A 27,945-nucleotide genomic window follows, 5' to 3' on the forward strand; every position below is an offset into this window, starting at 1 on the left:
ACTGGCGGATCACGAGGTCAGGAGATCGAGACCATCCTGGCTAACACGGTGAAACCCCATCTCTACTAAAAAAAAATACAAAAAACTAGCCGGGCGAGGTGGCGGTTGCCTGTAGTCCCAGCTACTCAGGAGGCTGAGTCAGGAGAATGGCGTAAACCCAGGAGGCGGAGCTTGCAGTGAGCTGAGATCTGGCCACTGCACCCCAGCCTGGGCGACAGAGCAAGACTCCGCCTCCTAAAAAAAAAAAAAAAAAAACAAAAAAAAAAAAAAAAGAAAACTGTTCCCCCAAATCAACAGCATTTGAAGGGAAGTTACATGTGATAAGACGCCAGGAAGGAGGGAAAAGGACTACTCTGAACCATGGTGCAGTTAATATGGGAGACAGCACTCCATGAAATATTAGATGTAATTCTGGGAACAGGAAAAACAGCTTTAAAGCAAAACAATGTTATAACTTGTAAATGTGCTCTGAGAATACATCTGTCTTATTTTATATTTATTCCCTTGAGAAAATCATTCTTGAATTATGCAAGTTCAAATTATACAAGGTCTGGCAAGACACATCTTTCGTATGAAATAAGACCTCCCCACATTTTTATGACCAGAAATAATCCAACTTAAGAAAAAAAAGTCAGTGCTGCTTCGCACTTAAATAAACAAGTTCCAGGTTGTCTTTTTAATAGGAAAACTGCATTTTTAGATTATATAATCCATCAGTCTAAATTGCTTAGAAAGTGCTTAGCAAAGTCCTATGTGCATGTAAGTGTAAAGGAAATGTTTTTTAGTGATAAGAATCAGATAGTTAATATTTTGAAAGCATTTTGTTCACACAGGTGGAGAGCTAAATTAATTTCCTTGAACTGTATAGGAGAATGCACAGGTATCAATTTAATTCAGCTTCTTATTAGTGCAAAACCCACAGGAATGTTACCATGTAACCGTCAGCTGTCCACATGATTTATGCTATTTATTATTTTTAAAAGAAGGAGTGTTTTGCATTTCTTTTTATTTCCATGTGATAACCTCGGCAGAGTGAAATCCCATTTCTAGTTTTCACGCTGTAATAAAAACAGGTTTGGCTTTTCAAGTTCAGTCGTGTGATTTGTGTGTGTAGTTTCAATTTGTGATGTGTCAGCCAGTGAACAGCTGATTTAATAACAGTTAAGAACCTCTACTACGTAGGAATGACTGAAGTGATGTTTCTCTAGATCAATAGTATTGCCTGGTATTACTGAGGAAATAAATCATTTTGCCACATGGTTGCCAAAATGTGAGAGGTTTTTGGATCGATGACACAAACCTATGTTATCTTTGGAGAGACTATGAGACCTTAGTTCATCAATCAAATCAACTTTAATTAAATCTAATTTAATGGACTACTGCCTAGTAAAAAGAACACTTAAAAGAAAGTCATAGTTGAAGCGCACAGGGCTTTTCTTTTCCTACAAGTAGCGAATACACTAAAAAGAAGACAGCAGCTCTGTGGAGCTGCCAGCAAGCCCTCCCTGCTGACGGATTTCTGAGAGTGGCTTCCCTTCTGATATTCTTGCTCAGAATCAGAAGGTAAGACCTGAGTCTTACCTTTTAATGTAAGAAAAAGATGCTGCAGGCTATGTAGGCAGGAACCAATGGATCTCTAATTAGATTTTTGGTGTTGAAAAACAGGGATCGTCAAGAAACCACCTCCCTTTCCCTCTATTCTTTCACACTCTCTTTTTTTTGTGGTAAATATTTATTTTTGTCATTTTAGTCATTTTGAAGCATGCAATTTAGTGGCATTAATTATATTCACAGAGTTGTGCAACTATCACCACCATCTAGTTCCAAAACATTTTTATCACCCCCAACAGAAACTATATTATTTAAGCAATAACCCCTCATTTTCTTCTTCCTCGGCCCCTAATAACAACGTCTCCTCCTCCTCCTCCTCCTTCCTCCTCTTCCTCTTCTTCTTCTTCTTCTTTTTTTTTTTTTTTTTTTTTTTTTTAGACAGGGTGTCACTCTGTTGCCCATGCTGGAGTGCAGTGACACACAGCTCATTGCAGCTTTGACTTCCTGGGCTCAGGTGACCTTCCCACCTCAGCCTCCTGGGTAGCTGGGACCAAAGGCACTCACCACCATGCCCAGCTAATTGTTTGCATTTTTTTGGGTAGAGACAGAGTCTTGCCATGTTGCGCAGGCTGGTGTCAAACTCCTGGGCTCAGGCAATCCACCTGCCTCGGCCTCTCAAAGAGCTGGGATTATAGGAGTCAGCCACTGTGCCTGGCCACCCCTGGTAATTTTTTTTTTTTTTTTTTTTTTGGCGAGAGAGTCTTGCTCTGTCACCCAGGCTGGAGTGTGATCACCCAGGCTGGAGTGGCGTGATCTCGGCTGACTGCAACCTCCACTTCCTGGGTTCAAACAATTCTCCTGCCTCAGCCTCCTGAGCAGCTGGGATTACAAGCACCCACCTCCACGTCTGGCTAATTTTTGTAGAGGCAGTGTTTCGCCACGTTGGCCAGGCTGGTCTTGAACTCCTGACCTCAAGTGATCCACCCACTTCAGCCTCCCAAGGTGCTGGGATTGCAGGCGCGAGACACTGCACCCAGCTCACCCCTGGGAACTTCTAATCTATTTTCTGTCTCTATGAGTTTCCTTACTATAGATACCTCATATAAGTGGAATCATTCAATATTAGCTCTTTTGTAACTGATTTATTTCACATCGGGTTTCACATAGGTATTTTCACATAAGTATTTTCAGGGTTCGTCCATGTTGTAGCATGTCTCAGAACTTCCTTCCTTTTAAAGTTTGTTCCTGGGAAACCTGCCCGTGGCAGCAGTATGACAGTCATATGACACAGTGGTATGAGAGTAGGAGTGGGGGCTGATGTGGTCTGCAGGGCATGGGGAAGAGGTCCTTGAGGTAGTGATGTTTGAACAAAGCTCTGAAGATTAACTGGCTCAGGGTTCCACAGGCTGTACAGGAAGCATAGTGGCTTCTGCTTCCAAGGAGGCCTCAGGAAGCTTCCAATCACGATGGAAGGCACCAGGGAGCGAGGCACTTCACATGGCTGGAGCAGGAGGAAGAGAGAAAGAGAAGATGATGTAGGTAAAGAGGAGAATGGATGGTATTCCAGGCTGAAGGAAGAGCAAGAGGAAAACCCCAAGGCAAAAATAAGTCTGGGGAAAAAGAAGTCCTGGACCCTTAAAGACCGGCTGCTGGCCGGGCTTGGTGGCTCACACCTGCAATCCCAGCACTTTGGGAGGCCAAGGTGGGAGGATCACTTGAGATCAGGAGTTCAAGACCAGCCTGGCTAACATGGTGAAGCCCTGTCTCTACTAAAAATATAAAAATTAACTGGGCATGGTAGTGAATGCCTATAATCCCAGTTACTTGGGAGGCTGAGGCAGGAGAATTGCTTGAACCTGGGAGGTAGAGGTTGCAGTGAGCTGAGATCATGCCACTGCACTCCAGCCTGGGTGATAGAGCAAGACTCCATCTCAAAATAAATAAACAAATAAATAAATAAATAACTATAAAAATAAAGACCAGGTTGCAGAACAAAGTGCCAGGAGTCAGTAGCCTGGGGAAAGTGCTAGATCATGCAGAGCTCTACTAAGGCCACATTAAAAATAGTGAATTAGAGGGTATGTGTATGTGTGCACGCACATGTGTGTGACAGGGAGCATCGTGTGTGTTTTGAAAAGTCATTCTGGCTGATGATTTATGGGTTAGAAGGGAAAAGGAGCCAGGATGTCAGAAAAAAAACTGACACAGTCTGTAATCTCTGGTCCAGCATCTCTGGTCAAGAGATGCTGTCTTGGACTTATGTCATTGCTGTTGACGTGTGGAAAGTGGATGGATTCAGTGAGAGGCTGCAGAGATAAAATTACTTAAGATGGTCAATTTTGTGTTACACATATTTTACCACAACTTTTAAAAGTCACCAGGCCATGGTGACTGGATATGGGCAGAAGGAACAAGGAGTGGCAAGGATTTTTAGGCTGGAGCAAATGGACAAATAGTCCCTTGGAGGAACACTAAGTTTGTGTGGGTCCATGAGTTTAGTTCTGGACAGTTTGAGGTGCAGATGCTATTTATGGAAGTGGATATATAGATCTTGGGCCTGAAGGAGATGTATGACCATCAGGCCCATGCTGAATCCTAGTCATCAGGCTGGAGTTCAGACGCAGGACTTAAATCTTGGGAGGAAGTGGCAAGACAAATGTAGAGTTTCAGGCATAAACAATCTTGTTAGGCAGAGAAGGCTCCTATCAACATAACTGAGTTTGGGAATAATAAATCTGCTCTCAGAATTGGCAAATGAAATCAAGGACAGAAACTGTGTTTCCCAATTACAGTCTTGGCCCCTAAAAGATCCCATCTTGTTTTTTTTCATGCTGCACAAGAATCGAAAACATTCCTGGAAATGGAGAGTCCTGACATGATGGCCCCATGATGAAAATAACCCAGATTCCTGAGTCACCATGTGGACACGAGGCACCAAGGAGAAAACATGTGAACCTCAATAAGTTTGGGGTGAGAGGTAAATAAACTTTAAGTATGTTAAGCTTCTGTCGTTTCAAGGTAATATAGTGTGGAAGGCAGAAAAATGGCCCACTCTCTCCTGCCATCTATTAAAGATGTCCAAATCCTCATTTCTGGAACAGGTGAATATGTTAAGTTACATGGCAGTAGCAGTCACATAGCAGATCGAATTAAGGTTTGTATTAGTCTGTTCTTACACAGCTATAAAGAAATACCTGAGCCTGAGTAATTTATAAAGAAAAGAGGATTAATTGGCTCATGGTTTTGCAGGCTGTACAGGAAGCATAGTGGCTTCTGTTTCTGGGGAGGCCTCAGGAAGCTTCCAATCATGGTGAAAGGCAAAGGAGTGAGGTACTTCACACAACTGGAGCAGGAGGAAAAGAGAGAGAGAGAAGTGGGGGAGGTGCTACACACTTTTAAACAACCAGATCTCGTAAGAACTTACTCACCATCAAGAGAACAGCATCAAGGGGATGGAGCTAAACCATTTATGAAGGATCCAGCCACATGATCCAGTCACCTCCCACCAGGCCCCACCTCTAGCTACAGGGATTGCAGTTGATTACAGTTGAACATGAGATTTGTGCAGAGACACAGGTCCAAACCATATCAAGGTTGCAAATCAGAAGTCTCCAAAATTTAAAAGTCTCCTGGATTACCCTGCTGGTCCTAATCACTGGAGTCCTTAAAAGCAGAGAACCTTTCCCATTTGTGGTCAGAGAGAGATGTGATAAAGAAAGCAGCATCAGACACATGTGATATTATTGGCTTTGATGAGGGTAGGAAGGGGCCACGAGCCAGGGAATGTGGGCAGCCTCGAGAAACTGACCTCATTTAACTAAATTACTTCTTTGAAGTCCCTACCTTCAAATGTGGCCACATTCTGAGAGGGGGTTAGGACTTCAACATATGAATTTTGGTGTGACACAAATCAGTCCATCCTACCAAGACTGTAGACTTTTAGATTGTGACAATTATGAAAATGCAAATCATGTTTTTGTTTCATGAGTTTGAGGTATATTCCAGAATTACTTCTGTCATCAACTCACCTCAAAAGCACAGCATAGGCAGAGCAGAACACTGAGCTCCTGGAGAACTCTCAAGAGGCAGGCATTTGGGGCCCGTGTAATAGAAAAGCAAGGCTGGGGAAAGACCAATTTGAAATACTTCCTTGCAATCTGCTTTGGTACAATCCATTAACCCAGGTGAGTAGTGGAGCCCAGGCTTGCTCTCTACTCAGCTTTTCCTCCTGTATGCATTCCTTATAGCCTCTTCCTGTATTGGTCAACAGAAATGTCCATCATAGCCCCAATGCGTTACTAGAATATGTTATTTTGGAAAATACAAACTACGGAAAACCCCATAGGCGTTTGCAATTTTGTAAAGTTATGGGTTCAGGGAAAAACCAGCCAAAAACCTGATCATTTTATTATGATAATAAATCAAATTTTATATAAAAGTATCTATGGCATGTGGCCAGGCCTCCATTTTTGCTCTGTGTCTCTGGAGACCATGCCATCATATAGATTCTTGCCGGAGGCAGGGTCAGTCTTAAATACTTTGGAGATTATACTCTTGTTTGAAAGCAATTACAAACCAGACTAAGAATATAAAATATATGTAAAACCACAACATCTATAAACCTTTGTAATCATACAAGTAATAAAATTACATTTGAAGTCATAAAATAGGTATAAACGTACTAAGTACCTGGATTATAAAATAGGCACTAATGTATGATAGAATAAAATATTCCTGAATTATAAAATAGGCACTAATGTATAATAGCATAAAACATACCTGGATTATGTTAAAAATGCAACTTTACTATATCATAAATTTGATTCATGTCTAGCATGTAGACAAACACATGATCAACATTAAATTTGTTTGACTTTTAATTCCAAGGTGTGGTTGAGGTGTGCTTTCAATAGCCTGTTTCTCGAAATCTTTCATAACACTGTTCAAGGAAGGTAGGACTGTCTTTTTTTTTTTTGTAGAGATATCTTCTGTAGTTAATCAAGGAGTTCTTCTCAGGGTTATTCTCACAGTCGGATTCATTCTTTTCATTTCAGCATCTTTACACATTTAAAGACAGACCCTGTCTAAATTACATGGAGTTTAGATTTGCTGTCTGCTGAGTTTATTCCTCCTTTGTCTTTGTTGCCTCCATCTCCAACTTCCCACACCAACTGTCATCCAAATGTCATTGTTTGACTGCCCCAAACCACACCTACTTTCTAGTTTCAGAGCCTCCTCCATTGGTGTGAGTCTTGTAGGGTTGGGGAGAGCGGGGGCAAAGAAGGGGAGGGAGGCAGGGTTGTCCTTACAGTACAGAGCCTGAAATTGAGAGAGCCTCCCCGTCCCTGGCCCTTGACAGCCAGAGTGAGGGACAGGACCTTCCAGCCTGGACTTTACATGCCCAGGGAGTGATACAAAGATGCAGGAACAGCTGAGAGAAGATGCCCTCTGGTGTTCAGAGTCCATGTCGGTCTTGGCCTTGAGTTTCCAATGGAAGCAGACACAGCGGCTCTGTCCTGAAGCCATTCTTCCTGCTGTCCAGGCTTGTTCCTGACCATTTTCCAAGCTTACTTCTTTAGTCATCCTGTGGATTCTGCATGCTGTTTGGCAGCCTTCCAACAAGTTCTCTTTTGCTTAAGTTTCTGAGGCTTGCAGCTATCTGATGTGCAGGGAGTATCAGAGAATGAAGAATGTATGGACATGACATACTTTTGCCAGGGGAGTGGAACAGAATGATGCTGTGATGCTGAACTGTCATTCTCATGTTTTTGCATATTACACATTGCTGACGTTTTTACCAAAATGGTAACTTCAGACGTTTTTAAGGGAATATCCTCATGTTGCGTTTCATCAGACCTGCGGTCCAGAGGTTCTCTGTGATGAGCTCTTTCATTTTTCCCTCTTTCTCTCTCCCACATGCCCTCACTCAGTGGTTACTAAGTAATGACTGTCTTCTTAGATCAGCTGGGTCAGCATGGGTATCAGCATCAACTAGACATCATGTTTAGATTCTGCCTTCTGATATGAATGCCTGCTCCTGGATGTTTGGATCCAGGCCACAGGTCTAGAGCTCCCCTTTCCTTCCTTTGCTAAGCTTCCCATCCTGAACACCCCTGCCCCTTTCCCTCTGGTATCTGGCATCAGCTAGGAAACTTGGAGTGCAAATCACCAGTTTGGATCTTAACAAGAAGGAATGGAGGTCTCAGTGAGGCCCTGTGCTTCTTGTGCAGACCTCTCCACCCTGATCCCAACAGAAGAGGAAGTTACCAGATTTACATTTAAGTCACCAAAGGGTCATTCCAGTGAGTTATTCAGAACAAAGAGATCTGCTCCAAACTGAAGAATCTAAGATCTGCTGGTAACTCCTGTGATGAAGTTTCTTTGAGACAATAAAACAATAGTAGTTAAGGATCTTGAATGTGAGTATTAACTTGACCTTGAGGGTCTTGGTTCCACTGCTTAATTGCTAGACATGGTGGCCTCATGTAGAGAGGGCAGGGCAGGTCCTATTTTTTCTTAGAAATCCTATGCCTAGCCCAGGGTATCCATATCTTTTGTAGAATGAATGAATTCTTCCATGGTCTGCATTCAGGGAATGTTTTTCCTTAAATACTGAATCTGGAAAGGTTTTAGACTAGTGAGATCTAACCAAGGAGTTCACAGATTTAAAGTCCAGAGGCACTTCCATCTATTCATTAGGTTGTTTCAGATTTGTGTCTTTGGCTCTATTACACTTGCAGAATTCATCACATTGGAGTTATATAAAACAAGGTCAATTTATTAATTTACAATGTGTAATTACCTAGTGCAGCTGTCTGCAAATGGTATTCCCTTTCTGGGTATTTCTCAGATAACTAAATTTAGATCAGAATACCGCTGGGTGAATATATAATTAGACTCCAAAGGGAGTCATATGTCCCCAAGGGGTATTTCTAACAAGCTATGGTAGCTTCACAGAAATACCTTTCTTCTCTTTGGGGAGAAAGAATATTTCTATTCAGCCATTGTCTGAGAGAAAATAGCACAGCAGCTGAGGCTTGGTTTGGGGACTTCTAGCTTTTATATTGTATGTTTTTAATTTTTTGAATGCCCTGTCCTCGCCTGAATTTAGAAAACCTAGACTGCTCACAGCAGTATCACATAATAGTTATTTTTGCCTTTGTATGAATTCAAATCTGTGCATTATCTTTCTAAGGTATTTTATATTTTGAAGCTCACTTCAAAATACGGGCCTCAAAGCATTGTTCTTATAGAAGGAAATCCATAGATTGGTGAGTGCTGGGGAAATATTATATTTCTTGGTCACAGGGCAATTGGTCAGTGTTACTGACACTGGCCCATGTGGGCAGGCTCCTACCTTGTCTGTAAATAAGAAGATTCTGTTTCTGCTTTAAAGATCCAGGATCACTGTGTGACATTACATAACTGTTGGGTGTCTTTGCTGGAAGAAACACTGGCATTGTTTCTCAGTTATGTTTTGCTAAACTCCATGAGGTCATCCACTCATCTTTGCCTCTTGACTTTTCAACCTCCTAAGTACACATTCATGTGAGGGCTTTTGCTGCTGTTCTGTTCTTTCCTCTGCCTAGTAAATGCTCTCCCAGCTAGCTACATGGCTCCTGCATTTCCTTAGAATCTCTGCTTGAATAGCATCTTTTAGAGAGAACTTTCCCTGTGCCTGCCTAGAACGGTAGCCCCATCCCTTCGTCTACCTTCATACTCTACTCTACTTTGTTGATAGCACTTATTACCGCCTGCCGATAGGTTATGCATCGAGGTATTTATTATCTATCTGTCTTTCATTTTAGCTTCACGAGGGCAGAGGCTTTCGGTTTATCTCTGCTTTTTAGGTGAGTGCCTTGCACATAGTATGCTTTCAGTAAATATTTGTCAAACAAGCAAATGAATTAATGAATGTGTTAAAATGTACTAATCTCAAGTTCAGAGGTTATTTCTTCTGGATTATTTTGCAGCTGGGCTCTTTCTTTTCTTTGTTTTTCCCTCCCTCCCTTCCTTCTTATTCATCTTCCTAAAATAAATATTTATCAAGGCATTGAAATCCCAGACTGAAAAAGGTTAATTCTAGAATGGTTTTCCATGGACCATGAGTGCTTGCTGTCTTCTTTTCCCAGATGGTAAGCTTTTCTGCTTGTGGGTTCTCCATATTTTAGGACCTGCAGTTCTCAGTTTATTGATTACATCATCATCCTTTACACATGGCTTGAAGGATGACAATCATGAAAAAACTGAGCTCATGAAAATAGCAGTTGTGCTGAGCTTATTTTCTAGTGGGGCGCCAGTGCCTGGTGCAGGAAAAGCATTTTGTGAATATTTGTAGAACAAGTGGATTTAAATGAATGATAAGACACTGAGTTAGAAGACATCTGCCTTAGGCACATCAGGGTAGAATGCTTGGAAAAGCCAAATGCCCCCAAAACTAGTTTTTAAAATGTTGTAAGTAAGATTCATTTTGTTCCCTTAATTGGAGATCTTTTTTCTATTGCCCTTACTTAGACACAAAAGGGAGTGAGAACAAATGTGCCGAATCATTGTTTATATCTGATCATGAATTATTTATCCAAAATATAAGCTCTGTAATTTAGCTTCAGAATTACTGTCATTACAGCAAATCAGGAAATGTATTTACAATAACTTAACTTTTCTCTGTTTATTAATTTAAAAAATAACTGATATAGACTTATATGTTAAAAAAATTTTTTGAAGATATCTAGTGAAAAGTTAAGCCGCTCTCTCACTCCTGTCTTCTAGTTTCTGTCATTAATCTCTAGATTAACAACAATTCCCAGTTTCTTCCATAGCTTCCTAGTTTATTTCTACATATATATTTAATTGTTCCTTTTTGAAAATATAAATGGTAGCATACAGTCATTGTTCTTCATCTTGTTCTTTTTAATTTTTTTTTTTTTAAATAGAGACTCGGTGTCCCTGTGTTGCCCAGGCTAGTCTTAAACTCCTGCACTCAAGCAATCCTCCTGCCTTAGCCTCTCAAAGTGCTTGGATTACAGGCATGAGCAACCATGCCCAGTCCATCTTGCTCTTTTTATTTCACCTTGAATGTAGAGATTGTTATGATCTGATTGTTTATTTACCCTCAAAATTCATATGTTGAAATCTTAACCCCTAAGGTGATGGTTCAGGGTGTGGGGCTCTTGGGAGGTAATTAAATTGAGAGCAGAACTCTTATGATTGGGGTTAGTGCCCTTATAAAAGAGTTAGCTATTCCCTTCCACCATGTGAGCACACAGCAAGAAGCTGCCATCTATAAACCAGAGAGGGAGCCCTCACCTGACACTAAATCTTCTGGCCGCTTAATCTTGGATTTCACAGGCTCCAGAACTGAGAGCAACAAATGTTTGTTCTTTTTAAGCCACAAGTTGATGGCATTTGGTTATAGTGTCCTGAATGGACTAAGATAGAGATCATTCCATTTTATCGTCTAGAGAGCTACTTCATTTCTTTAACATCTGGGAATTATTCTAGTGTATAAATCTAGGATACACTAATCTTTTTTATTGATACATATTGAAGTTGTTTCCAAACATTGCAATTACAAATAACATTTTATACACAGGCAAGTAGAAGTGTAGGATAAAGTTCCAGAAGGGAAATTGTTGGGCCAAAGGGTATATGCATTTGTAATTTTTACAGATGATGTCAAATTGCCTTCCATGAAAGTTGCACTATTTCACTCTTACCTCTTGTTACGATTTGAATGTCCCCTCCAAAACTCATGCTGATGTTTAATTGCCATTGAGGCAGTATTAAGAGGTGACTAACTTATAAGGGCAAAGCCCTCATGAGTGAATGCCATAACCACGGAGTGGGTTGGTTATTGTGGGAGTGAGTTAGTTACTCCATTTTTCAGACTCCACTTTTTGAAAGTGTCTGTCTCTCTGTCTCTAGGGTACACCTCCTTGCCATGTGTTACCTTTTGCCAAGTTATGATGCAGCAGGAAGGCCCTCACCAGTTGCAGTCCCTCAGTCCTGGACTTCTCGGCCTCCAGGACTGTGAGCCAAATAGATCTCTTTTCTTCATAAATTACACAATCTGTGGTATTCTGTTGTAGCAACAAAAAACGGTCTAAGAAACCTTCAATTACTGGTCCTCAGTGATAATTCACATGATTGGTATAAAAGTTGATTTTAAAAGGTCTTCACCAACAGCGTGTTATTAAACTTTTTGGTAACTTGCCAATCTTGTAGCTTAAAAAAACCTTTGCCATCGCTTTAATTTGCATTTCTCTTTAATTTTCCTCTTCCCTGTGAGTGAGGTTGAGCATCTCTTCATTGGTTTAGCCCATGTATGCCTGAGGTTGCAATTTTTTGAATTTTTGCAATCAGACCTTAGCAATGACCTTGAGCAGTAGGACATAAATAACTCCCATATGCTTAGCGTTCCAATAATGGAGCACTAGGGATAAATGGGTTTTAAGACTCATTTGTATTTCTTTGCTGGGAAGTTTGTTCTTATCCTTCCCTCAGTTTTCTATTAGGTTTTTCTTTTTACTGTATTTGTTAGAGCTTTTTCTGTGTTAAAAAAAATTAGCGAAAGTTACTGTTGCTGAGTGGTTCACTAGGGTTAAGACCACTGAAAAAAAAATGGTATTAAATTATACTTTATGGACTTAAAATTAACATGTCATTTTACTGTTTCTAAAAATGAAAATTATTTAGAAACATACCTATAATAACATTTATCTTCTGTAGTAATTGACAAATATTGCTGATATTGTTAGTGCTAGTACCTGAATGTGCAATTCACAGACATTGAGAGCTTGAGGAGAACTTAGATCATCCAGTTCTATTCTCCCAGTTTGCAGAGAAGAAATTAAGGGCAAGGAAACTTGGTCATTTGGCTGCAACTATCAAGAAGCCAGGCTCAAACAGGCTTCCATAATAAGAAAATGGATTGGTTCACCTAAAAGGAAGCCCAGAGTCAGTGCAGGCTTTGGGGATGGGAGATTCAATCAGCTCAACAACATTTTCAGAAGCTCATGTTATTTTCTATCAAAGGGCAAGTGCCAGGGGTTGTCAGTAACAATGGGGACATCATGGCAGTAGCTACTGCTTCTTTATTCTCCTCCAACAGGGGAGAGAGAATACTGCTTCTCTAAAGCCTCTTGGAAGAATGACGACGAACCTTAGTAAAAGTTTACAGCAAACCTCTTCTCATAGCTCATTGGTCTTTACTAAATCACATGACCCCTCCCCTGAGCCAATCATTGGGAAGGGGATGGCTCACCCTTAGATCAACCAGGACCACACCTATGCCTGGGGGTCACGCCAGCTTCCAGTGCATCACATGGGGTATTAAGGAGGGTCTGGGCACCTAAACAAAATCAGAAATCTGGGATATGTGTAATATCATGTAGAATGGCAGCACTTAACGTCTCGTCATTATTTTGATCTATAACATGTACCAAATAAAATAGACTCACTTGAAATCTATATCAATCAGTATTCTCCATAGAAACCAAATCAATAGGACACACACACACAGAGAATTATTTTAAAGAATTGGCTCACACCATTGTGGGAGCTGGCAAATCTGAAATCTTTTCCTTTTTTATTTGAGACCAAGTCTTGCCCTGTCTCCCAGTCTGGAGTGCAGTGGTGCGATCTCGACTCACCGCAAACTCCGCCTCCTGGGTTCAAGTGATTCTCCTGCCTCAGCCTCCTGAGTAGCTGGGATTACAGGCATGTGCCACCACACCCGGCTAAAATCTGAAATCTTACAGCAGACCAACATGCAAACTTGGGGAAGAGCTGATGTTGCGAGTCTTGAGGCAGAATTCCTCCTTCTTTGATAAACCTCAGTCTTTGCTGTTAACGCCTTCACCTGATTGAAAAAGGCCCTCCCATATGACTGAGGGTAATCTCCTTTACTCAAAATCAACTGCAAATGTTAATCACATCTACAAAATGCTTTCACAGCAACATCTAGTCTAGTGTTTGGCCAAACAAGGCATTATAGCCTAGCCAAGTTGACACATAAGATTAACCATCACGTAATCTTTGTCCTCCAATCTTAATTTCCTGAATGTTTATAACTTCCTACTTCCTTAAAATGGGTGGCTGTGGTGTGATTTCAGAAACATAAACCTTAGCATGAGGGTGGAAACCACTATAGAAAACATAGGAATCATCATTTTTCATACTAGTCCATAGGATCCATACAGATGTCTCCAGACAGACTCAGCTCAGTTTTCCAGATGTGAACACTTACACCATTTCAGATTTAATCCATGGTGTTCTGCTGAGGGAAGGGGGACTGGACAGATGTTTTCTTTAGCATCTGCAGCATAAGACAGAACGCAGTTCATGTCCCCACAAGTATCCCAAACAATGGGGTCCAGGCTCAATCACTAAACGGAAAAATTAGGTTAGAAACCTTTAACTATGGTCTCTAGCTGAGCCAGCCTCTGGCTGACAAACCGCTCATCCAATGACGATAGTCCACTTGTTTGACAGCACTATGAATATAAACAGTATGTTCCGGGCAGGTGGTTTAACAAATATTCCAGAGCAATTTATAAAATTTTAGCTCAAGCATCCCTCAGACTGTTTAAGGCCTGTTTGGGGTTATTAATGTGTACTTGGCAGATTATTTTTTAAAAAAACTTTTCATAATGTGAAATTCCTTTTTCTTCATAGGGATAATTTTAACCTGCTGGTTGTTTTCGTTTTTATGGGCTGTGATAGTTCTTGTTTATCTCGAAGTTTATGTAAGTTTAGGCTGTTTCTAACCCAAAAGCCACTCCATTCCCGTGACTAAGGCAAAGTCATGGGAATCAGTTACCCTTAGAGGGCAAAGCATACAAGCAAGTCTCCCATTCATGTTGAGGGGAAGTTTTGGGTACTAGCTGTCAGAGTTTCACCCTGCCTTGTCTTAAAGCCTTCTTTCTGACTCACTGAAGACAAATAACACAGGGTGTTGGTGGGTGTGTGTTTATATGAGGGTGTGGAGAGAACACAAGGACTTTGGGGAGCAGCCAATTTGGTGCAATTTGGGAATGACTGCCTTGTACAGAGCCAGCCTGAAGACTTTCCTTCCTCTGGGTGTTTTAATAATAGTCAAAGCAAAAATAAAGGTGGCTGCGTTCCCTCTTTGGTGATGTCTCCGGTCTGGAAGCCCTTGTGCTCTCCTGGATCCCTCAGCGCCACAACGGACGTCTGTGGGAAGGGACTCTGTGTCCTTCGATGTCAATGAGTTTCCTCCCTATTTTGAGCCTGGGATTGTGGAGCCCCATTGCCAGGAGCAGCCAGAGAACCGATTTCCCCCTCCTGAAGAGTCTGGGTTCTGGGAAAGTCTTCCAGCTGCGCCCCCGGGAGCTTCCTAGAGATTGCAGACCCGACAGTGTCCACCGTTGAGGGGAGAATAATTGTGAACATCTATGCTGGCTTGTTTTAAAAAACTAAGCAGCTGGCAGCGGGGCGTGCCTGTGGCGGGTCTTGCAGGTTCTGCAGCTGTGCAGTGCCTGTGGCGGGTCTTGCAGGTTCAGCAGCTGTGCAGTGAGTGCACTTCTGGGCTGCAGGAGTGAGGCAACCACGCCCCTCGGCCAGGTGTGGCTGGAGGCCGGGGAGGAGGAGAGCGCCCTCTGGTGGCCGATAAGGAGACTGCCTGCGGGGCTCGGGCACCGGGAGGCTGGACTTTCTCTGCAAAGAGCCTTGTCCGCAGATGGACGCAAAGCAAACCCAAACTCCTTTCGGCTGCTGTGCTGCCCTTTCTTCACTTTTCTCAGGAGGGAGGATGATGGCCGCTGGGGAAGGAAAAGAAGAGCTAAGGATCTTCCTGTTTCTACCTGGGGGCGAGCTTTTGTGCTGACTGAGGGGGACGGCTTTCCCATTGCTGACCCGAAGGTCCTTCCTTCTCCAGTGTTTGCCTGGTGTTCCAGGGGCTCACTTTCCTTTCCCCAATGTGTCTGTGGTTCCAACTTGCTGGGGTTTTTTGCTTTCTTTTGTCTTTTTTTTTTTTTTTTTTTTTTTTGCATGATCCTGCAGTGGTCTTCACGGTATTGCCCCATCCAACTTTAATTCAGGGTCTCAAAAGTGGGAATAGAGACATAAAATGTGTGTGTCTGTGTGTGTGTCTGTGTGTGTGTGTGTGTTAGAACAGGCTTGAACTTTACCACCCCCTCCCACTGTGACGACTTCCCAGTGGGGGAGCCAGTTCCTGAAAACAACCAGACTTTTGTTTGGAGGTATTAGAGCAATTTCGTTTCAGTCCTGTTCATTTTTCAGAAATTTTTTTTTTTAAATATCATTTACTACTATCTTTGCTTTTATTTTTTTGAGGCAGAAACTCACTCTGTCGCCCAGGCTGAAGTGCAGTGGCATGATCTCTGCTCACTGCAGCCTCCGCTTCCCAGGTTCAAGCAATTTTCCTGCATCAACTTCCCAAGTAACTGGGACTACAGGTGTGCACCACCATGCCTGGCTAATTTTTGTATTTTCAGTAGAGACGGGATTTCATTATGTTGGCCAGGCTGCTCTTGAACTCCTGACCTCACATGATCCACCTGCCTCAGCCTCCAAAAGTGCTGGGATTACAGGCATGAGTCGCCACGCCAGCCTATTATTTAAAATTTTGTTTAAACTCCCTGCACAGCTTTTTTACTCAGGTGAGGCTGGAGCCATGGACCTGGCTGTGTGTGTGTGTGTGTGTGTGTGACCCTTGCCATTCCCATGTTGTCCTAGGCTGGTTTCTCCAAAATGCAAGTCACAAGCCATTACTGGCTCATAACATCAATTTAGAAAGTCACCATCTTTATTTTTATTTATTTTTTATTTTTTTATTTTTTTTTATTTTTTGAGACGGAGTCTCGCTCTGTCGCCCAGGCTGGAGTGCAGTGGCCGGATCTCAGCTCACTGCAAGCTCTGCCTCCCGGGTTCATGCCATTCTCCTGCCTCAGCCTCCCGAGTGGCTGGGACCACAGGCGCCCACCACCTTGCCCGGCTAGTTTTTTGTATTTTTTAGTAGAGACGGGGTTTCACCGTATTAGCCAGGATGGTCTCGATCTCCTGACCTCGTGATCCGCCCGTCTCGGCCTCCCAAAGTGCTGGGATTACAGGCTTGAACCACTGCGACCCGGCCTATTTTTTTTAAAGGAGTAGAATGGAATACAAATTACAAAGTACATTCCATGTAATGGAATATGATTTCCTAAAAAGCTTTTTTCAGGTGTGTGTGTGTGTATGTATGTGTGAAAATAAATGTGATAATAGATGTCAGCTGCCTGGAATTGTGTAAATCGTGTCATAACGTAAAACATTCACTGTGGATCATGCTTAGAGAAGTTTGAAAGTCATTGTTTTAGCCAGGGGTGGTGGACATGCACCTGTGGTCTCTGCTACTTGGGAGGCTGAGGCAGGAGGATCTCTTGAGCTCTAGAGGTTGAGGCTGCAGTGAGCTGTGACTGTGTCATTGCACTCCAGCCTGGGTGACAGAGAAAGACCTTGTCTTTAAGAGAAATTTAAAGAAAGAAAGTCACTGTTGTAGACGGGGCTTCTTGTTCAGGTAAATGAAGATGGGGTGTGGGGAAGGGGAAGGGAGAAGGGGGCAGAAAGAGGAATCTTGGGGGACTCCCTGCTGCAGGTTAGTGAGGTATGTCTGCCCCAGCCTTGCCCTGGCCACTTCTGGTCCTTCTGCCGTGGTAGGTTTCACTGTAGTGGTGTTGCTGTCATAGCTGGTGTTTGTGTTTAGGAGCTGTGTTCAGTTCCACTTCACTGAGGAGGCACCACATTTCCATTTGGCGCCCCCATGGCACATGCCCCAACCTCTTTTCCTCCTCAGGCCTCTTGTTACCTGGCTTGGTGGCTGCCCATACGCTGCCATGAACATATGCGTTCACATAAGGCCATGGGGATCACTGGGATCCTCTTTCACAGCCTTTGAGTTTTAATCTTTCTAAAGCCTACAGCACCCAGTATTCCCAGGCAGTCTCTCATCCAAGTACTAACCAGGCTAGACTCGGACTGCCTTCCTAGATCAGATGAGATAGAAAGTATGGCTGCAAACTGCCCTGTTTTTCCTCTTTTTTTTTTTTTTTTTTTGTAGAAATGAGGTCTTGCTGTGTTGCCTAGACTGGTCTTCAACTCCTGGCCTCAAGCAATTATTATACCTTGGCCTTCCAAAGGGGTGGGATTACAGGTGTAAGCCGCTGCTTCTGGCCTGTTTTATTTGTTTATTTTATTTATTTATTTATTTAATGTATACCGCACCTCCATCTCTTATTTTATTAATTTAATATTATTATTATTATTATTTTTGGAGACAAGGTCTGGCTCTGTCACCCAGGCTGGAGTACAGTGGCATGATCATGGCTTACTGCAGCCTCAACCTCCTGGGCTCAAGCAATCCTCCTGCTTCAGCATGACAAGTAGCTAGGACTACAGGTATGCACTGCCATGCCAGGCTGTTTTTTTATTATTATTATTATTATTTTTTTATTTTTTTAAAGAAAAATCTTGCTTTGTTGTCCAACCTGGAGTGCAGTAACAGAACCCTAGCTCACTGCAGCCTTGAACTCCTGTGCTCAAGGCATCCTGCTGCCTCAGCCTACTGAGTAGTTGAGACCACAGGCACACACCACACACCTGACTTTTACTTTTTTTTTTATAGAAATTGACCAGGCCAGTCTCAAACTCCTGGAGTCAAGTGATCCTCCCACCTCGGCCTTACAAAGTTTTGTGATTACAGCTGTGACCCACCACGCCTAGCCCATCTCTGTCTCTTTAAACTTATACATGTGGGGTTACCCCAAAAGGTCTCTTGCCAAGGGAAACCACCAGGTCGGGAAAAGATAGGAGTCTTTCTTCAGATATACCCCCTGATATGGGTTGGCTCTGTGTCCCCACCCAAATCTCATCTCGAATTGGAATGTGAACTGTAATCCCCATGTGTTGGGGGAGGGACATTGTGGGAGGTGATTAAATCATGGGGGTGTTTCCCCCATGCTCTTCTCATAATAGTGAGTTCTCACAAGATATGATGCTTTTATAAGGGGCTTTCCCTCACCTCTGCTTGGCACTTCTCTCTCCTGCTACCATGTGAAGAAGGATGTGTTTACTTCCCCTTCTGTTACTTCCTGAGGTCTCCATGGCCATGTGGAACTGTGAGTCAATTCAACCTCTTTTCTTTACAAATTATACAGTCTTGAGTATTTCTTCATAGCGGCATGAGAATTAACAAATACATGCCCTAAGCATCAGCAACAAGTATTGCATAGCTCCTTTTAATAAGGACAACACACTTTGCTTCCAGGCTTCCAGAATATTCTTAAGAGTCCTACGCTCTGCTGGTGAGTGCCTCGAAGTTCTATAGTGCGGCAAGAATCAGATCGGGACACAAGAAATTACAATTTTTCCATCTTGCAGGCATTACTCACCCTCCACCCTCAGCCTTTTTATGTAAAATACTTTCTTCTTCTCTTCTCCTTAAAAGAAGGGGCCATTCACATGAACACTACACTCCCAAAGTCCGAGCACCACTCTCTCTCTTAGCTTTCCAGGAATAAGGGTAGGAGGTAGTGGAACTGGTTGTGAGTTGGCCTCAGTAAAACCTACAGGGAGATGGCCATCTTCAACTACTGATGTCTCCTTGAACTTGGAGCATGAGATAATTAGGGCCCTCTGTGACCTCAGCTATGGACCTTGGCTGCAATTCCAAGACAAGAGGAAAAATAATCCCACTTAATACCATGTTGCACAACCTTTTTATTAGAATGTCTACAATCTTCCATGTACCTTTGTATTTAGTCATATAATAGTGTATGTTCTTGGCTTCCATTTCTCCCCACTGCAAAATTCCTGCCATCTGGGGCCTCTTTTCCTATCACCCTGCAACTTCCCAAAAGCTTCCTCTGAGCTGCTGAATGGGAACGGACCCAAGTCTCCTCTGGGACCCCACATTTGGTCTCCTTGGCTATTCCATGTTTTGTTTCATTTTGCCTCACAGTAAAATGAGCGGTTTATCTGTCTCCTCTACCAGACCGTATTTCCTAGAGGATGTGGGTCACAGTCCAGTTGTCCTTGCATGCTTTGTAGCAGTTTCCATAGAGTAAGTGGTGAAAATGTTCATAGCACATTGAATGGCAACAAGGAACTTCTTGGTCATCTCCTAGGATGCATTTTCTGTAATTGTCTGGTTGCAATTCAGGATTTTCATTGTGAGCTAACAGCTGCGGGCTCATTTTAAATGCTGGTTCTACAAATCCTCTCAAATAACAATGCCTTATATTGACTTAGGTTTTATAACATGTCCGAGGTCACATGGTTTTGTTTAAAGCACTTCTTTTGTCTTTGAAACAGCCAAGTGCAATTCGATGTGGTAGATGTTACTTTCATTTTTTAGATGAGAAAATGTTCAGAAAGTGTAAGTGACTTGCCCAAGGTTCCCTGGATAGTGAATCATGTTCCTCTCACCTCTTTGCACAGAGCTCTGACATTCTTCTGTCAAGTCACCTTGCAAGTCTTATGCTTTCTGGGTAAGTAAATGCCATCCAAGTACTTGCCCCGGCTCTTCAGTGGTAAGTTTTGGTCCTGTCCTCAGCTGCTGGTGCCTCACTGAGTATATGACACTAGGCAAGCCATTGACCTGTTTCCACATCTCAGTTCTTTCATCCTGAAAATAAAGATGACAATAGATGCTGGCTGCCTCGAATGGCATGGTGAAGATTAATGAGATGATGCAGAGAAGTGCCCTGAGCTCCTGGGACAAAAGGCTTGGTAAAAGCACAAAGTCTAATTATAATTTTCTAACATTTTCAAAGAACCCTCTGGAAAGGCTAGCTCTTGCTTCTAAATTTAGAGAGGATGTCTGCCTGGGATGGATTGTTTTCTCTTGACTGGCAGCCCCAGCAGCCTCCTGCTTATGCTGGCCTTGATGGCTCTGCTCTGATCCAGTGGCACTCAGTCTACCTGGATTCCATTAACGGTAGAAGGTACAGTCCCCAAAAGTGCCAGCCCCTGATATTCCCTGCCTTTTGGATGGAGCAAGGATAACCCACTTTGGACAGGCATCAGATGGGGTTCTGTTAGTTTTAGGGAATGTAGATGTAGTTCCTGGTCTAAGGATGGGAATGTGGTATAGATTAGGGAGAATGTAAGAAGTCTGCTTGGACCTTCCAGGAAAAATTTTTTCCTCCCTAATAAGAGGAAGTCACAGAAAACCTTCTAGCCCTATGCTTAGCTTCCTGCCCTTGAACACATTTTGAGATCTGAACCTTGAAGCTGCTGATGCCATCTTATAAACCAATGGGAAAGCCAAGAGAAAGCCAAGAGAATTGCAGCAACATTGGCCCAAAACCACTGAGTCACTGAAACAGCATGGCATTTTTGGTTTGTGACAAAAATAATTCTTTGCTTAAGCCATCGTTCACATGCTTCTTTTGTTCCTTATAGACAGATACCAGTAGCTGAATAGATGGCTGTGTCAGTCATGGTGTGGTGGCTCAGGTCCAGGTGGCGTCGCAGATTATCTGACCTGGAATGTTACTGTAGAGGTTTTGGAATGCTGAATTTTACACAGAAAATCTTTGGCTTTGCTCGTTTTCTACCCTGCTTTGTTTTCCTTTGGGCTACTCTTTCACCCAGCTACTCATCAAATGATCTATCCTGAATGCAGGAATAAAATCAATACTAGAGCCAGTTTCCAAGTAATAGGGAGGAAGGCTTTGACTTTTCTCGTTCCCATTTCTTTTTAGAATTTATATAAATTTAGGGTGTACAGATGCAATTTTGTTTCATGTGTATACTGTGTAGTGGCAAAATCTTAGTTTTTAGTGTAGCCATCACCCCAATAATGTACATAGTACCCATCAAGTAATTTCTCATCACTCTCCCCTCTCTTGTCCCTCAACCCTTCTGAGTGTCCACTGTCCATCAGCCCACACTCTTGGTCTATGCGTACACATTATTTAACTCCCACTTATAAGTGAGAACCTGGGGCATTTGATTTTCTGTTTCTGAGTTGTATCATTTCTCAGCATTCGGATCCAGATATTCAGAGCCCTCAATGTCCCTGACTCTGTACCTTGTTTGTTGTCTCCATCCAAATCTCTCTCTCTGACCTCTTTGGTCTTCACAGCCCTGACTGTTGCTGGCATTTTCACAGAGTAGTATGGCATTTTCCCAGGTAGTATGGCATTTTCACAGAGTAGAGACAACTTGGCAAATCATGAAGCTAGGCACCCTTCTCTTGCCCTTTTCTGTTCTAGTCTATCCTCTGCTCATAAAAAGTTTTCAAGCATCTACTGCCTTCTTGGTGTTCAATAGGGTACCATTTTTAATCCCAGGGACTCAGTGGTCTTATCTCTGAAATGGAGATAACAGTATTTTGTCTGCTCAGAAACTGAGGATTCAGTCCTCTAAGCTCTTTGGATTCTTTCTGACTCCACAGTGTGAACCTAACAGGGCACTTTTAGGGCCCTGTTTGTCCTGTCTCTATGAAAATTATCACTTCAGTTCCCTGATCAATGCTGCGATGGACTTTTTAAAAAGTCCTGATAAGGGAGGTTATCTCCCCCAGGGTGTTAGCATTTTCAGAGATAATCTGTGGGGAAAATGTTGAAAAGTTCAAGACCTTTACTGAAGCCCAGTGCAGATAGTCAGTTATTCTACCCTTGTGACCAGACCATTCCCAAAAGGAGTACATGAACATCCTCAGTCTGGCTTTTAGTTGACTTTCCCTTCTTTCAGATTCACTGCAGATTAGAGTACCCAGAATTAGCCAAGACCTTCAACATTTAATGACTAGCCACGGAGAGGAAAAAAGAAGATGAACTGCTTGTCCCAGAAAGCGACAGAACCTTGAAAGCAGCTATGTATTTCCTAGCTACCTCTAAGAAATGGAACTGTCTTCCTGAGACCTGTAAGAAGCCAACAGGTACCTCAAGATATAATACTTAAAGGAATGGCAAGGTAGTCGATCTAATTAAAACATACCCCAAACATCACAAAGTAGGAAGATGGATGCTGAAAGAGATGCTTTGAGTACCACTGGTTGCCTGTAAGGAGTATGATTTCAAATGGCAAAGTTGACTGGAGAAACTCCCAGGCATTAAGTGGTTTTCGAGAAGATGTTCATTGGCTTTCTATTTGTTCATGAAACAGAAAACTGTGTTTGGGTTGCATTCCAATACAGAGAGACTTAGTCCCTCTAAGACTGGAATGCGCTGGTTCTTAGGTAATTAGAACTCCTTCCCAGCCCAATCGAGAAAATTGGCTTTGCGTTATGCTCGGAAAGAAAATGGAATGTACATGGAATCCAGTAGACATTTCACCTGCCAGTCAACTCATTGGGATTAATAGCAAATTAATAAACAGAGATTCTGTTGAGGGATGTGGCATGTCTACCCAGTCATTGATTACATGACTATGTGCACATGGAGTCTCACTCTTTCAGATCAGTGGGATAGTTTTAGCTTTGACTTTTGCCTCTTAGATCTGAGGTTTCTCATTCTGTCCTCAGTGATTAATGATGTTCTGTTACTTCAGATGCCTCAAACCTGGCTCTGGCAACTGGATATTCATTTGGTTGCCCTGATGTAATCATTCAAGGGAACTGCGTTAATGGACCATGGAATAGTTGACATCTGTATGTGGATGGACTGACTTAGATTGACTGTTAAAGTGACCCAGTTTATTGTTTGATAATTGGCCATGAAGTGAGCCAACACTAACATACTTGGTGATTCAGTTATTCTAAATCACTGTTTGGTACGAGATGAGAGAAGAATGGGAATAATGTCTAGTGTTAGTTCTATAATTGTCTTAAATACTTTTGAGGCCCTGCTGTGGGCTGAGTGCTGTTCTAGGTTCTGACAGGGTATTGGAGGAGAGATTAAAAGGTGAACAAGATATTGTTTCTGATCCTGATGCATTTCTATTTGGAGAAAGAAGAGTTCGGGCCTCATATCCTATTTTGCTCAACTCAGGGCAGAGGCTTGAGAAGCATTAAGATTTAAAATGCAGGAACGTGTGAGATCATTGCATACAGACTCATTATAAAAATGCCAAACAGCTTGAGAAGCAGTAGAGAGAACATAATTAAAAGACACTGTTTTGCTTTCCCAGGGCTGCTGTAACAAGGGAACACAAATTGGTGGCTTAAAATATCAAGAATTTACTTTCTCACAGTTCTAGATGCCAGAATCCAAAATCAAGGTGTCGGTAGAGTTGATTCCTTCCCGGAGGTTTGGAGAAAGAGTCTGAACATCCCTCTCTCTTGGCTTCTGGTGGTTGCTGGAAATTCTTGGCATTCCTTGGCCTGCAACTGCATAGCTTCAACCTTTATATCAGATGTTACATGGCCATCGTCCCTCTATGCCTTTCCATCTGTGGCTCTCTTCACTTCTTATAAGGACACCAAGAAATACTGGATTAAAACTACTCGGTATGACCTCAGCTTAACAAATGACATCTGCAATGACCCTGTTTCCAAATAAGTTCACATTCTGAAGTTCTGGGAATTTGGGGGTGTGGTGGTGGACACTATTCAACCAAACATTTCACCAACCCACATACCCACAAATGTTGACAAAATCAGCAGGGCAGGAGAGTAAAGAAGTGAAACAATGTACTTCCAAGAAAGAAGCAAAGAGAAGAAAAGTATTGTTTTTCTATTCTCTCCCCTGGGCTTAATACAGGCACCGAAACTTGAAGTAGGACTGAAGCAGAACTCATATGGTAATTAATTTCAAAGGAAAATGTAGGGGCTTTTTGGACAGGGTCTTGCCCAGGAGTGCAGTGGTACAATCTTGGCTCACTGCAGCCTTGACCTCCAGGGCTCAAGTGATCCTCCCACCTCAACTTCCTGAGTAGCTGGAACCACAAGCACGTGCCACCATGCCTGGCTAATATTAAAAAAATTTTTTTTTAGATACGAGGTCTCATTATATTGACCAGGCTGGTCTCAAACTCCTAGGCTCAAGAAATCCTCCTGCCTCAACCTCACAAAGTGCTAGGACTGCAGGAGTGAGGCACCACCCTCAGCCCTGGGATATTTTATACTATGAAGTAGATGTAGTTTACTCTTTCCTGACTTTTTGTGGTGTTGGAAGATAAACTGGCTTTGGCTTTACTTTAACTCTGGAGAAATTGTGGAACAGGATGAGAAAGAAAGCCTGGAATAGGTGATATAGGTTTGCTCTAGGCTTGGGAAAACACAGAAATAGGACCTTTTGGGGTTCATTCTAATATCTCCAGAATAGCTCACTTGGAGACAAGAGGAGTCAGAAATTTAAGACAGACTTTTCTCCTGGAATAATAATATGCATTTGGTTGTGTTTCCCCTCAATCTCTACGACTCCTGAAAATGTTGTGTCCAGAGGGTGAAGAATGCTAAATAGCCAGGCACAAAATAGTTACAATACCAGTGAATGTGCTGAATTCTGGGAGATGTATTAACTCTGTACATAAGAACTCTAAGTGGTAACTGTCTGTGGATCAGAAGGCTTCACGAGATGGAGCTGGAAGACTGAAGCATGTTTTTGATAGTTGGAGATGGGGAAGAAGAACCACAGACTACAGTACTATTTGATATCTCCAGTCTCAAAAATTTGTGCTGCTAATTTTGAAAAGAAATAGAAGAAAGTGAATTGGTCAATGAAATCCATTCTTATTCATGGAAAAAAAAAAAAACCCACAACTGGGGAACATGTTTTTTGATTAGGCATCAGTAGTCATTATCCTATTCATATTGGTCATAGTCATACCATTGATTATTGATATGATTTGGCTGTGTCCCCACCCAAATCTCATCTTGAATTGTACTTCCCATAATTCCCATATGTTGTGGGAGGGACCCAGTGGGAGGTAACTGAATCATGGGGGCAATTACCTCCATGCTGTTCTCATGATAGTGAGTGAGTTCTCACAAGATCTGATGATTTTATAAGGGGCTTTCCCTCCGCCTTCACTAAGCAGTTTTCCTTGCTGCCACCATGTGAAGAAGGACATGTTTGTTTCCCTTCTGCCATGATTGTAAGTTTCCTGAGGCCTCCTCAGCCCTGCACAACTGTGAGTCAATTAAACCTCTTTCCTTTTAAATTACCCAGTCTCAGGTATATCTTTATTAGCAGTGTGAGAACAGATTAATACAGTTAGTTTCTCTTTTTAAGAGAAGTTAACAATTGATGTTGTTGTATCAGTCAGGATAGGCTAAGTTATGCTGAAGTAACAAATAATTCCAAAATCTTAGTAGCTTAGCACTGTAAAAGTTGATGTCTCTGTCATGTGACAGCTTTTATGTCTACTCAGTATAGTCACTCAGAGACCCCAAGCAGCAGAGGCTCCATCCTGGCATAGGGTATAAAGGTCACCATAGCAGGGAGGAGAGAACATAGCAAATCGTGCACTGGCTCTCAGGGATCATGTTCATATTGCATTAGCTAAATGGAATCACACAGCCATATTTAACTATAAAGAAGTGACAAAATGCAGTCCCACTGTGTACCTGGAAGGAGGATGTCTTAGTCAGTTTGTGCTGTTCTAATAGCACACCATAGACTGGGTGGCTTAAACAATGTTTATTTCTTACAGTCCTGGAGGCAGGGAAGTCTAAGACCAAGGCACCAGCAGATTTGGTTTTCGGTGCAGTCTCTCTTCCTGGCTAGTACTCAGCTGCTGTCTTGCCAAGAGAGTAAACTCCAGCCTCTTTTTCTTTTTATAAGGTCAATAGTCCCATAATGGGGGTTCCACCCTCATGAACTCATTTAAACCTAATTACCTTCCAAAAGGCCCCACCTCCTAATGCTATTGCATTGGAAGTTAGGATTTCAACACAGGAATGTATAAACTCAAGAATGCAGTTTATAACAGGAATACTGGAGTATCTGGAAACAGCCCTAATGACTACCACATCAAGATGCAGATTTCTTGTGCTTTAGAGATTCTACACTTTGGCAACACCATTCTTTTCAGTTCAGGAGAGAGAAGGAGAACTCTCTCCTGCTGTGTGGAACTTTGACCAAACAACTGAATACGATGCTGAGACACCTCTTAGAACATGGCCATGGGTAATAGTGCTCTTTGTATTCAAATACTTAAAATAGAAGGACAAGGGATCTGTAGCCATCCCTTGAAGAGTCTTAGGATTAGTATTCAATAATTTACACTCTCAAGTGTGCTAGTGACCATACAGGCTATAAAAATAATATATCCACTTAAGCTTGCTATTTATGTAGTTTTTGGCCAAGGACAGTTGAGTAATACAATTAATGTGCCCCTCAGTTAGATGGCCACGTTTCTCTTGTATTGACATTTTTACAACTACTTTTGAGGCAGGAGAGGTATTCAAGGAAGTAACCATGTTCTTGGGATGTAGCAACCTTGGTGATCATACAATGAACAAAACAAATCTCAGCATTCACATTGTAACTGAGCGCATTCAAGCAAAGCTATCTTCAGTAGGGAATTTTCCCCATAGAGGGCATATGCATTTTGATTTTACCTGTCCTCACAGTGACCCTTTGTTCATTATAATAGTGAGAAACACACCCCTTAGGGGAGATTTAAGATGCTAATGAGACATGCAATGTATGAACAAGCATAGACAGATACTGTGCATGTGCACCCAGAGGACCACCCAGAACATGCTTACTAGTAACACCTCTTCCCACTTCCTTATGAATAATCATGTAAATTCCCATAAAAGGAGTTTCTCCAGCAATAATCAATGCTGCCTCAGCCTTATGAGCAGCCTATCCTCTATTCTCTCTCGCTCTCTCAGGTGGCACTGTCCATTCTGCACCTAACTTTAATTTTTTAATTATTTATTTATTTTGAGATGGAGTCTGGCTCTGTTGCCCAGGCTAAAGTACAGTGGCATGATCTTGGCTCACTGCAACCTCTGCCTCCCAGGTTCAAGTGATTCTCCTGCCTCAGCCTTCCAAGTAGATGGGATTACAGACACTTGTCACCATACCTGGCTAATTTTTTGTATTTTCAGTAGAGAAGGGGTTTTGCCATGTGGGCCAGGCTGGTCTCAAACTCCTGACCTCAGGTGATCTGCCCACCTTGGCCTCCCAAAGTGCTGAAATTGCAGGTGTGAGACACTGCACCTAGCCCTGCGCCTAAATTTCAAAATATTTTTTTTTTCTTTTGCAGCAAAGTGTTCTACACTCTATCTCCTTTGCTGTGTGTCTCTTGTTTAAATTATTTTAAGCTAAGAAGACAAGAACCGAGGTCTCACAACAGCTGTCAGCAGTTTAACTTTGGCTAGGGAGAGCCTATAGAAACTTCTATGCTGTGAGTTTCTATTTCTGCAACCTCAAATTTTGTTTCTTCTCTTTTAGATCAAATGGAGGTTCCCATGATTTTCTTTTTCCTCATGGAAAAGTGTTTAGTCAGAAGGGAAACAAACCAATTAAGGTA

At 42.3% G+C, this 27,945-nt stretch overlaps 1 protein-coding gene across 1 annotated transcript in view; it reads left to right on the forward strand.

The window, feature by feature from the left end:
• Positions 1-20,034, forward strand: part of RNF152 (ring finger protein 152) — a 327,325-nt gene extending 307,291 nt beyond the window's left edge. The window contains exons 3-4 of the transcript XR_002732943.2: positions 4,392-4,528; positions 20,008-20,034. The gene's annotated coding sequence lies outside the window, so the exon portion shown is untranslated. The remainder of the gene's footprint in view (positions 1-4,391; positions 4,529-20,007) is intronic.
• The last annotated feature ends 7,911 nt before the right edge of the window (positions 20,035-27,945 follow it).

This window comes from Piliocolobus tephrosceles, chromosome 18 (assembly GCF_002776525.5).
Source record: "Piliocolobus tephrosceles isolate RC106 chromosome 18, ASM277652v3, whole genome shotgun sequence".
NCBI lineage: Eukaryota > Metazoa > Chordata > Mammalia > Primates > Cercopithecidae > Piliocolobus > Piliocolobus tephrosceles.